Below are 10,203 nucleotides of genomic sequence, written 5' to 3' on the forward strand. Positions count from 1 at the left end.
ATCAGAGATCACTGAAGAGCACCACAGCCCTACAGCTGCTACATGCATCTGGACAGCCACGGGATTTTTCAGATTCCCAAATACAAGTTTGGAAAAATCACTCCAACCTTGTAGTAGGGGATCCATATTGGTATCTCCCTGCTTGACTGAAAGCCAGCCCAGAAAGAACCACACCAGCTACTTCTCCAAGGTTGTAAGAGCAATCTCAGCAATGGACTTTTGGGAGCATTCCAAGGGGAAGGGAGGGGAGGAAGTGGGCTCTGCCAGGATAGGAAGTACCTTGGCAGTGCCTCAACCTCCTGCTGCTGTTGAGGCAATGCACTTAGATGGTTGAGACCAGCCATTTGACTGCTTTGCAGGGCTGAAGGAGCATGGGGGAGACCTTCACCTCTGCCTTCCACAGGATTCCCATTACCCTCTTGAGTTTGTGGAAAGTGAAGCAGGGTGTTATTCAGGTAGGGAGGGAAGCCATACTTGTTGCAATTAGCTGTATCTGATGGTATTAAGTAGTAAAAGTGAATGAAATTGATATTCCTAATGTTTTAACACATGCAGTTTTTAAAGGCATTTCAGCAATGAAAGTGAAATTGCTAGCTGTATATATGCTTGCCACATGACTGGATGTGTATTGACTGGATGCTTCACATCACGCATCAGTTAAGTTACACATGAAAGACATTTTTAGTGCTCCTTAACTTCTAGGCTGTTCTTCATTTCCCCCCATTTTAACCAATACTTCTCCCTGACAGCTTAGCAGTTCTAAAGCTGCAGCGGTTTATTTACAGTAATGTAAGATTTAATTCCCTTTGGTTGAAAAGGAAGGGAGGGGATTCAATTTGGAACCAACTTATCATTTCCCTCATAGGTGTTATTCTAACTTTGCTTGTGTCTTTTGTTGAGGACTTCTAAACATTCCATGCTAGGTTGACTTTGTGATACAAAATGAAATGTTGTGATACAGTGTTGTGATATTGGCTTTGTGATACAAAATCCCAGAAGGCAGGAATGCCAGCCACTACTCAGCTGGTTTGTTCTTTGGATGCTGGAAGATAGGATTGATCATGTTACACTTCCCTGTTTAGTATAGTTGACACCCATCTTAAGCAGATACAATATAGCCCATCTGTTGGTCTTATGTTTTATTATTTGCATTACTTTGTTTTTACATTGTTGCATGTGAATCACAAATACTTATACATAAATTTCTGCTGTGTAATATCTTCCCTGATTTAATGATCAGCCAAACCAGTTAAGATGGCTGAACTTCTCTTTAATGCAAATAGAGTAAGCATAGGACCTTCTAGAAATTGTATTTCAGTCCCAGCAGCCTAAGCCAGCATGGAGAATAGGGATGATGGGGGTTGTAGTCCTCAATCATTTGAGGGCCACATGTTTCCCACTTCTACCCTAATGGGTTAAAAGCAGGCATTCCCCCTGCGACTGACAGAATATTTGTTTTTGTCTAGTAGTTCAGTGCTTCAAAGAGAAGAATACATGTCTTTTTATTTAAGCTTTTAATAACCTGTTTGATTAGTCGCACTGACTCTCAAAACACTTTACAAATCAAACATTCTAAAAATATAGAAGGTACAGTGTATTACAAAATAGCACAATATATCACAGGGTGGTTAAAAAGCTACCCACAATAACAATAAATAGTAATAAGATACAAAATAAAACAAAATCACACCATGCCAATGGCTAATTAGCATTAATATAACATCCATGAATTAACAATTAATTTAATGGTTACATTATCCATTAAAATGCCAGGGAAATAAAAAGGTTTTAGCTTGGTGCTGAAATAAGTGCAAAATTGGTGCCAGGTACACCTTCCTGGGGAACTGATTCCATAATTGGGGTGCCACAGCCAAGATGGCCCTTCCCCTTGTGGCCACCTTCCTTACTACTTTTAGAGGCGGCTCTAGGAGAAGGATCTCCATAGATAACTGTAGGATCTGGGTAGGTATGTATGAGAAAAGATGCTCTTTTAGATATCCAGGCCCTAAAAACCAGGCTTGCAACTGGATTGAAATGGATCCAGATAATCCATTTCCTCCAAGAGTGCTTGGAACTGCCTGGCCACCACCTACTTAAACATCTTGCCCAAAAATGGAATGTTGACCACCGGCCTGCAGTTGTTAATATCCTCTGGGTCCAGGCTTGCCTTCTTCAGGAGAGGCCTGGTCACTGCCTCCTTTAATGAGGCTGGAACCAGTCCCTCCTCCAGAGAGGCATTTACAATCACCTGTACCCAGGAACACATTCCTTCCTTGGCCTCCATGAGCAGCCATGAGGGGCAATGGTTGAGAATACAGCTGATAAGCCAAACTTGTCCAAGCACCTTGTATACATCATTGTGCTTTACCAATTCAAACTTATCCAATAAAACAGGACTAGTTAGTACTTTGGACACCTTTGTTAAAGAGACTACTTCAAATGTGGAGTCCAGTTTCTGCCAAATCCAAGAAACAACTGCCACACAAACTCATCACAATGTACTATTGAGGGTTCTACCAGATCTTCCTTTGGGACAGTATGTAAGAGGCCACGGACCATTCAAAATAGCACTGCTGGATGGCACTAAGATGATGCAATGGTGGTGGATTTGTACAGTAAGATTTTCTGCAAGCTTCTTTGAATTGAGATCTCTTTTTGGAAAAGGACTTCCATGCTGTTGGTACAGTTGTTAGCAATGACATATCTCTATGCATTTATCAATTTTATATTTGCTTATTAACTGGTTGTTTGTTATTCTTGTGTTATTTTACTTTTTTTTTTTAATTCAGTATTTTTCTGAGCATAAACGATGGCATACCTGGGCACCCTAGGTAATTCCCCAAGAACATGCCAGGCCTAAATTTTAGTCCAGTCTCACTGGTACTTATAAAAATGGTCTTTGGAATTCTGGGCAGTTTTTTATTTAAGGGGGAGGCATGAATATTTGGAAAAGTGCCTCTGAAGATAAATATAATGGCTGTTCACATATATATAGGAGGTGATGGCTGAATTTAAAGTCTTGGTGCCAAAAAAGATTTGATTTATGAGACTGACACAATAGTTCAGCAAGTATAGACTTTAAAATGTTTGTTTAAATTAAATTCATTATAAAATATTTTTAAAGTGACACACACACACACACACATGCTTATTAAATTTCCCAAAATCACACTTGAAAAAATGAAATACTTGTCCAAGAATCTAGTTCCTTTTGTCATGCCCAAAACCATATGCACACCTGAAACAGCCCTCAATATCCCATCCTCAGCATAGTACATAAAATCCTACTGGGCGTTACATTTCCTAATCCTACTTTTGTTGATGAACACACATCAATAAAGACTGTCACATTAGTAAAATACAAACTATTACATGTAAGACTACTGCTGTTAACACTAAGTTAAAATGTGGAGCAAGGTTTCATTTATAGAGTTAGAAATCAGTCCACTAGGTGGAGAGCTTGCATCAAGTATGTATCTGATACTGGTAGCCACATTGCATCCAGTAAATTTCATTTTAGGTAATTGGATTATCTTAGCATATTCTACCCTTATCCATTCTATTTTTTAGAAAAGAGTTCTGGTGAGTTCCTCGGAGCATATTAATTGATACATTAATTGTTGAATTATATACAATAAAAGGCATAAGCTCTATTGCTCAGCAATCATTGCAGTTAAATTATTTGATTATGTTGTTCAAGTCCCTTACTGAAGGGACTGGGTGTCATCTAATAAGTGTAAAGCACTTCTGCATGCCATGGATTTAAATGGGAAAGTTTAATATGTGCTTAACATTAACATTTTAATGTGATAAGAGTGGGACTAAAAATGGTTTGGATCATGACCATTATTATCACATGTTCCAGTAAACACTAACACATGTTTTTGACTTCTTTTAGATTGTTCATTAGCTTACCCAGATTGCTGAATTTAGTCCTTGCTTGATGAATTCTCCTTGTTACTACTATCCAGGGGCATGGCATGTAATGAAGCTAAAGAGAAATTAGTTGCAACTGAGGTTGTTAAAGTAACACTTCTTACAGAATCCATCATTATAAATATCACATCATTATAGAAGAAAGTCTGTATTACTAATTCAGATAATGTCATGTTGTTGTTAGTCGCAAAGTTGTGTTCGACTCATCGCGACCCCATGGACAACATTCCTCCAGGCCTTCCTGTCCTCCACCATCCCCCGGAGTCCACTTAAGCTCACACCAACTGCTTCAATGACTCCATCTAGCCACCTCATCCTCTGCCGTCCCCTTCTTCTTTTGCCATCTATTGTTCTCAGCATTAGGCTCTTCTCCAGGGAGTCCTTCCTTCTCATTAGGTGACCAAAGTATTTGAGTTTCATCTTCAGGATCTGGCCTTCTAAAGAGCAGTCAGGGTTGATCTCTGCTAGGACTGACCTGTTTGATCTCCTTGCGGTCCAAGGGACTCGCAGGAGTCTCCTCCAGCACCACAATTCAAAGGCCTCAATCCTTCGGCACTCAGCCTTTCTTATGGTCCAGCTTTCACAGCCATACATTGCAACTGGGAAAACCATAGCCTTGACTATATGCACTTTTGTTGGCAGGGTGATGTCTCTGCTTTTTAGTATGCTGTCTAGATTTGCCATAGCTTTCCTCCCCAGGAGCAAGTGTCTTTTAATTTCTTGGCTGCAGTCCCTGTCTGCAGTGATCCAGTTTTGTCAGAGCTCTCTGCTATGACCTGTCCGTCTTGGGTGGCCCTGCACTTCATAGCTTCATTGAGCTATGCAAGCCCCTTCGCCACGACAAGGCAGTGATCCATGAAGGAGATAATGTCATACTTTATATCTAAAGCTCAGATAAGATGTTATTGTCTTTTAAAGCATAATTTGATGGGTTGTGCTCCACCTATCCTATGCCTGGCTAGAGGTGATGTCCTCTGTTACTCTATTTGAGTTACAAAAAGCAGCTAGATGGGCCTCTGACTAGACACCTAAGAAAAACTTTTTGTAGCATCTGGGAGGAGGCTTAGGGAAGAAAGAATCATGATCAGATCTCCTTCTCCATACACATAGTGTTGTCTACAGGAATGAAGGATATCTGCAGCATCCTATGGCAACCCAGACACTATCTGAGAACCATGCAATTATACTATTAGCGTCCTTGTCTACAAAGTTCTTTTGTTTTAAAACTCTTTACTAAAAGGGAATGGCATCATGCATGTGGTCAGAGGCACTCATATCATTGCACTCTTTTTTTCTGATTTAACCCTGGTACTCAATTCCCAGAGTTTCATTCATTCTTGTATCTTAATGCAATATAGGCTTAGATAATATAAAGCTTGCTTCTAATAGAAATTTCTTAGCCTTGAGAAGAAAATTTCCCAGATCCAAACTTGCTTAGCAATGCATATTCATCTATATCTGGACTGAGGAACATTTTCTGGTCTAGAGGCCATATGCTATTTATGGGGCGGTGGAGTCAAAGTCAGTGTAGGTGTGACTAAAGGTGGAATAGGTAGGCAATTTTAAGCCTATTCAGGAGTAGGTAAGGCAAGGCTTTTTTGCATATCAACCTGCAAGTAAGCAGAACTGAATCACTCTGTAGCTGTCTCTGCCACAAAAAGCTCTTGTCTCCAAATAGCTGCTTATGTGAGACAAGAGTTGCTGTGTGCTGGAAAAGGGAGACAGGATACATCGTCATCCGATGGATGAGTAAAGTGGAATTTGAATAATGGATAATGAAAGTGTGCTGAAGTGAAGGGAAGAATAATTTGTGTGTGTGTCCCAACTGTTAAAGAAGGAGAAGCAGAGAGAATGACTAAACATGCATGAAACACCATTATCATTGTATCACATGCCAAACTGTATATAGAGCCATTTGACCTGCATTTTAAATATGCTGAAATCACTTTAAATCAGTTGGACCTAATGTTGAAGCTTCTATTTGTACATTTATATTTTTTTCATAGTTAACTCTTAAATTGTTGTGTGAGGCTGGATGCAAATGTTACATATATTTAGCACTTGCTATTTGTTGCTAAGTGTTTCCTTTAATTACATTTAAAGGTTACTACTATAATTTAGATATGTTCAAGTCTATTTCCTGTAATTTGACTAAGCTGTCAATGTCTGTTTTTGCCCTGTAGCTATAGTTATTTGCTATCTTACTCCTGTCATGTTTGTTTTTCCTTGCTTATTGAACAATGAGCATGGGAACAGAAGTTCTGTAGCAACTGTAGGATCAAGACCTGATTCAATTTAAGAGATGGGGCACTGCACAAGTTCAGTCATGTACCAACATCTCTGGAAATTATAACTTTTGTGCTAACTGTAAACTGCCTCAAGGACCACCTCTTTCCACAACAAGACTGCCCACTATTCAAGGTAATAAGGTTCTTATCAGAGGCCCTTCAACAGGCCTACACCATCTAACACAGGGGTCCTCGAAGTTTTTCAGCAGAGGACCAGTTGACAGGTGTCAGCGGTGGGTGCAGGTCGCCAAGGGGGTGCCGGCAGGAGGGGGCATGGGCCAATGAGGGGGTGGGACACACATGCATGCAAGGCAAGGCAGGGACGGGAGGCACGTGGGGCAAGGTGCCGGCTTGCTCGCGAGGAGATCATTTTCTCCGAGTGAGTCCAAACTGACCTCTTCGCAAGCAAGCCACATGTCCGCACGTGCCCCACAAGTGGAAAACCTGTGGGGCGGGCCGGTTAAATGGGCATGGCAGCTTGCCTAGTGCACTCTCTTGTTATTTTTAATTTTTTATTCATCTTCAGTTTTCAGGGTGTTTAGTTTGTCACAATTTTAGTCTGTTACACTGCATACATGCTTATGAATTCAAGATCATTATTTTTCCCAGGTCTTTGTAAACCACTCAAGAAACTTCATAAACCCTGAGCAGCAGTTTATGAATGTTTAATAAATTAAATAGTAAATCCGGTGTGTCGTTTATCAGGTAATGCATAGGAAAAAAGATATGGAGGAAGTAGGGGCCACACATTTTTGTATGTGCTTTCAAATTAATTTCAAAAGGGAGGACAACGCCTTTGTGCATATCATTCCCCTCAATTAAATGAATGGGGAAGCCCATGTGCACCATGGCACAAGCAGACATCTGAATGATTTTGTTTACTGCAGTGCTAACCTTTATACCTAGTAAGCATGTAGAATTCAGAACTGAAGTGGAACATTTCCTAATGAAAGAAATGTTCCAATTAAAATATGCACAGTGGAATGCATTGCTTTGGCAATATATTTTTTGGCTGGCAAGAGAACTTTGTCCACATCATTTGTGCACAGGCAAATAAGTAATTTCAGAAGAAACTCCTAATTACTGAATTCACATTGACATCTACTAGCTAAACCTCAATGAATAACAGCTGGAAATCTGATGGCAGAAAACCAAGAAGATTTTTGAGAAATCGTGAATGATTCAGTTAGCTTTGGTTTGATGGTAAAAGTCAATGTGCAATATTTTAAGAAACCTTTGCAAAGATAGGTATGAGTGAAAGTCTGTTATGTAGCATCTGCACATTTTTAAAAATCATTTTACTAGAATTAATATCTAACTAGGGGGATACTATCTATAGGCAGTCTTTAGTGGTCAGACAGACAGCCTGGAGAGAGAAAACAATTCTGTAGACCATGGTAACACTTCATAAGAGAACCCCTCTCCCCACTTTATATCATGACTGCTTAATTTCCTCAGGAGCTTTTGCTGAAGGAATTGCCAAAAGCTCTTTGGAACTCCAAGAAAACCATGTCTACTGAATCAATCACTGCCTTGTCATGGTGAAGGGGCTTGCGTAGCTCAATAAAGCTATGAGCTATGCTGTGCAGGGCCACCCAAGACAGACAGGTCATAGCAGAGAGCTCTGACAAAATGTGATCCACTGGAGAAGGAAATGGCAACCCATTCCAGTATCTTTGCCATAAAAAGCCCATGGACAGTACCAAAAGGCAAAAAGATATGATGCCGGAAGATGAGCCCCTCAGGTCGGAAGGTGTCCAATATGCTACTGGGGAAGAGTGGAGGGCTAGTACTATTAGCGCCAGAAAGAATGAAGCAACTGGATCAAAGCCGAAAGGATGTTCAGGTGCAGATGTATCTGGTGGTGAAAGGAGAGTCCGATGCTGTAAAGATCTATACTCCATAGGAACCTGGAATGTAAGATCCATGAATCAAGGCAAGCTGGATATGGTCAGACAAGAGATGACAAGACTGAACATCGACATCTTAGGAATCAGTGAACTAAAATGGACAGGAATGGGTGAATTTAATTCAGATGAGCATCAGGTATACTACTGTGGGCAAGAATCCCTCAGAAGAAATGGAGTAGCCTTCATAGTCAATGATAGAGTGGGAAAAGCAGTACTGGGATACAATCTCCAAAATGACAGAATGATCTCAGTTCGAATCCAAGCCAAACCATTCAACATCACAGTAGTCCAAGGCTATGCCCCAACCACTGGTGCTGAAGAGGCTGAAGTTGACTGGTTCTATGAAGGCCTACAGCACCTTCTAGAATTAACACCCCAAAATGATGTCCTTATCATCATGGGGGATTGGAATGTTAAAGTAGGATGACAAAAGATAAGTGGAATAACAGGCAAGTTTGGCCTTGGAGTACAAAATGAAGCAGGGCACAGGCTGGTAGAATTTTGTCAAGAGAATATGATGGTCATAGCAAGCGCTCTTTTCCAACAACCCAAGGGAACATTTCATGCAAAGATGGGCATGATAAAGGACCAAAATGGCAGGGACCTAACACAGGCAGAAGAGATTAAGAAGAGGTGGAAAGATTACACAGAAGAACTATACAAGAAAGAGCTTAACATCCCTGATAACCATGATGGGGTGGTTACTGACCTTGAGCCAGACATCATGGGACGTGAAGTCAAATGGGCCTTAGGAAGTCTGAGCAACAACAAAGCTAGTGGAGGTGACAGTATTCCAGCTGAGCTATTCAAAATCTTAAAAGGTGATGCAGTAAAAGTGCTACACTCAATATGCCAGCAAATTTGGAAAACTCAACAGTGGCCACAGGATTGGAAAAGTTCAGTTTACATTCTGATCCCAAAGAAGGGCAATGCCAAAGAATGTTCAAATTACCGCACCATTGCACTCATTTCACATGCTAGCAAAGTTATGCTTAAAATCCTACAAGCTAGGCTCCAGCAGGATGTGGTCCGAGAACTACCAGAAGTACAGGCAGGATTTCGAAGAGGGAGAGGAACTAGAGATCAGATTGCCAACATACGCTGGATCATGGAGAAAGCTAGGGAGTTCCAGAAAAACATCTACTTCTGCTTCATGGACTATGCTAAAGTCTTTGATTGTGTGGATCACAACAACCTGTGGCAAGAGATGGGAGTACCAGACCATCTTATTTGTCTCTTGAGAAACCTATATGCGGGTCAAGAAGCAACAGTGAGAACTGGATATGGAACCACTGATTGGTTCAAAATTGAGAAAGGAGATCGACAAGGCTGTATACTGTCGCCCTGTCTATTTAACTTATATGCAGAGCACATCATGAGAAAGGCGGGGCTAGATGAATCACCAGTTGGAATTGTGATTGCTGGGAGAAAACCTCAGATATGCAGATGATACCACTCTCATGGCAGAAAGTGAAGTGGAACTAAAGAGCCTCTTGATGTGGGTGAAGGAGGAGAGTGCAAAAGTTGGCTTGAAACTCAACATTAGGAAAACTAAGATCATGGCATCTGGTCCTCTCACTTCCTGGCAAATAGATGGGGAAGAAATGGAGGTAGTGACAGATTTTATTTTCCTGGGCTCCAAGATCACCGCAGATGGGGACTGCAGCCAAGAAATTAAGACGCTTGCTCCTGGGGAGGAAAGCTATGGCAAATCTAGACAGCATACTAAAAAGCAGAGACATCACCCTGCCAACAAAAGTGCATATAGGGAAGGCTATGGTTTTCCCAGTTGCAATGTATGGCTGTGAATGCTGGACCATAAGGAAGGCTGAGTGCCAAAGAATTGAGACCTTTGAATTGTGGTGCTGGAGGAGACTCCTGCGAGTCCCTTGGACTGCAAGGCGATCAAACCAGTCAGTCCTAGAGGAGGATCAACCCTGACTGCTCTTTAGAAGGCCAGATCCTGAAGATGAAACAAATACTTTGGCCACCTAAAGGAAGAACTCCTTGGAGAAGAGCCTAATGCTGGGAACAATAGATGGCAAAAGAAGAAGGGGATGGCCGAGGAT

Source organism: Varanus komodoensis, unplaced genomic scaffold (assembly GCF_004798865.1).
Source record: "Varanus komodoensis strain SLA01 unplaced genomic scaffold, ASM479886v1 scaffold14_1, whole genome shotgun sequence".
Lineage (NCBI taxonomy): Eukaryota > Metazoa > Chordata > Lepidosauria > Squamata > Varanidae > Varanus > Varanus komodoensis.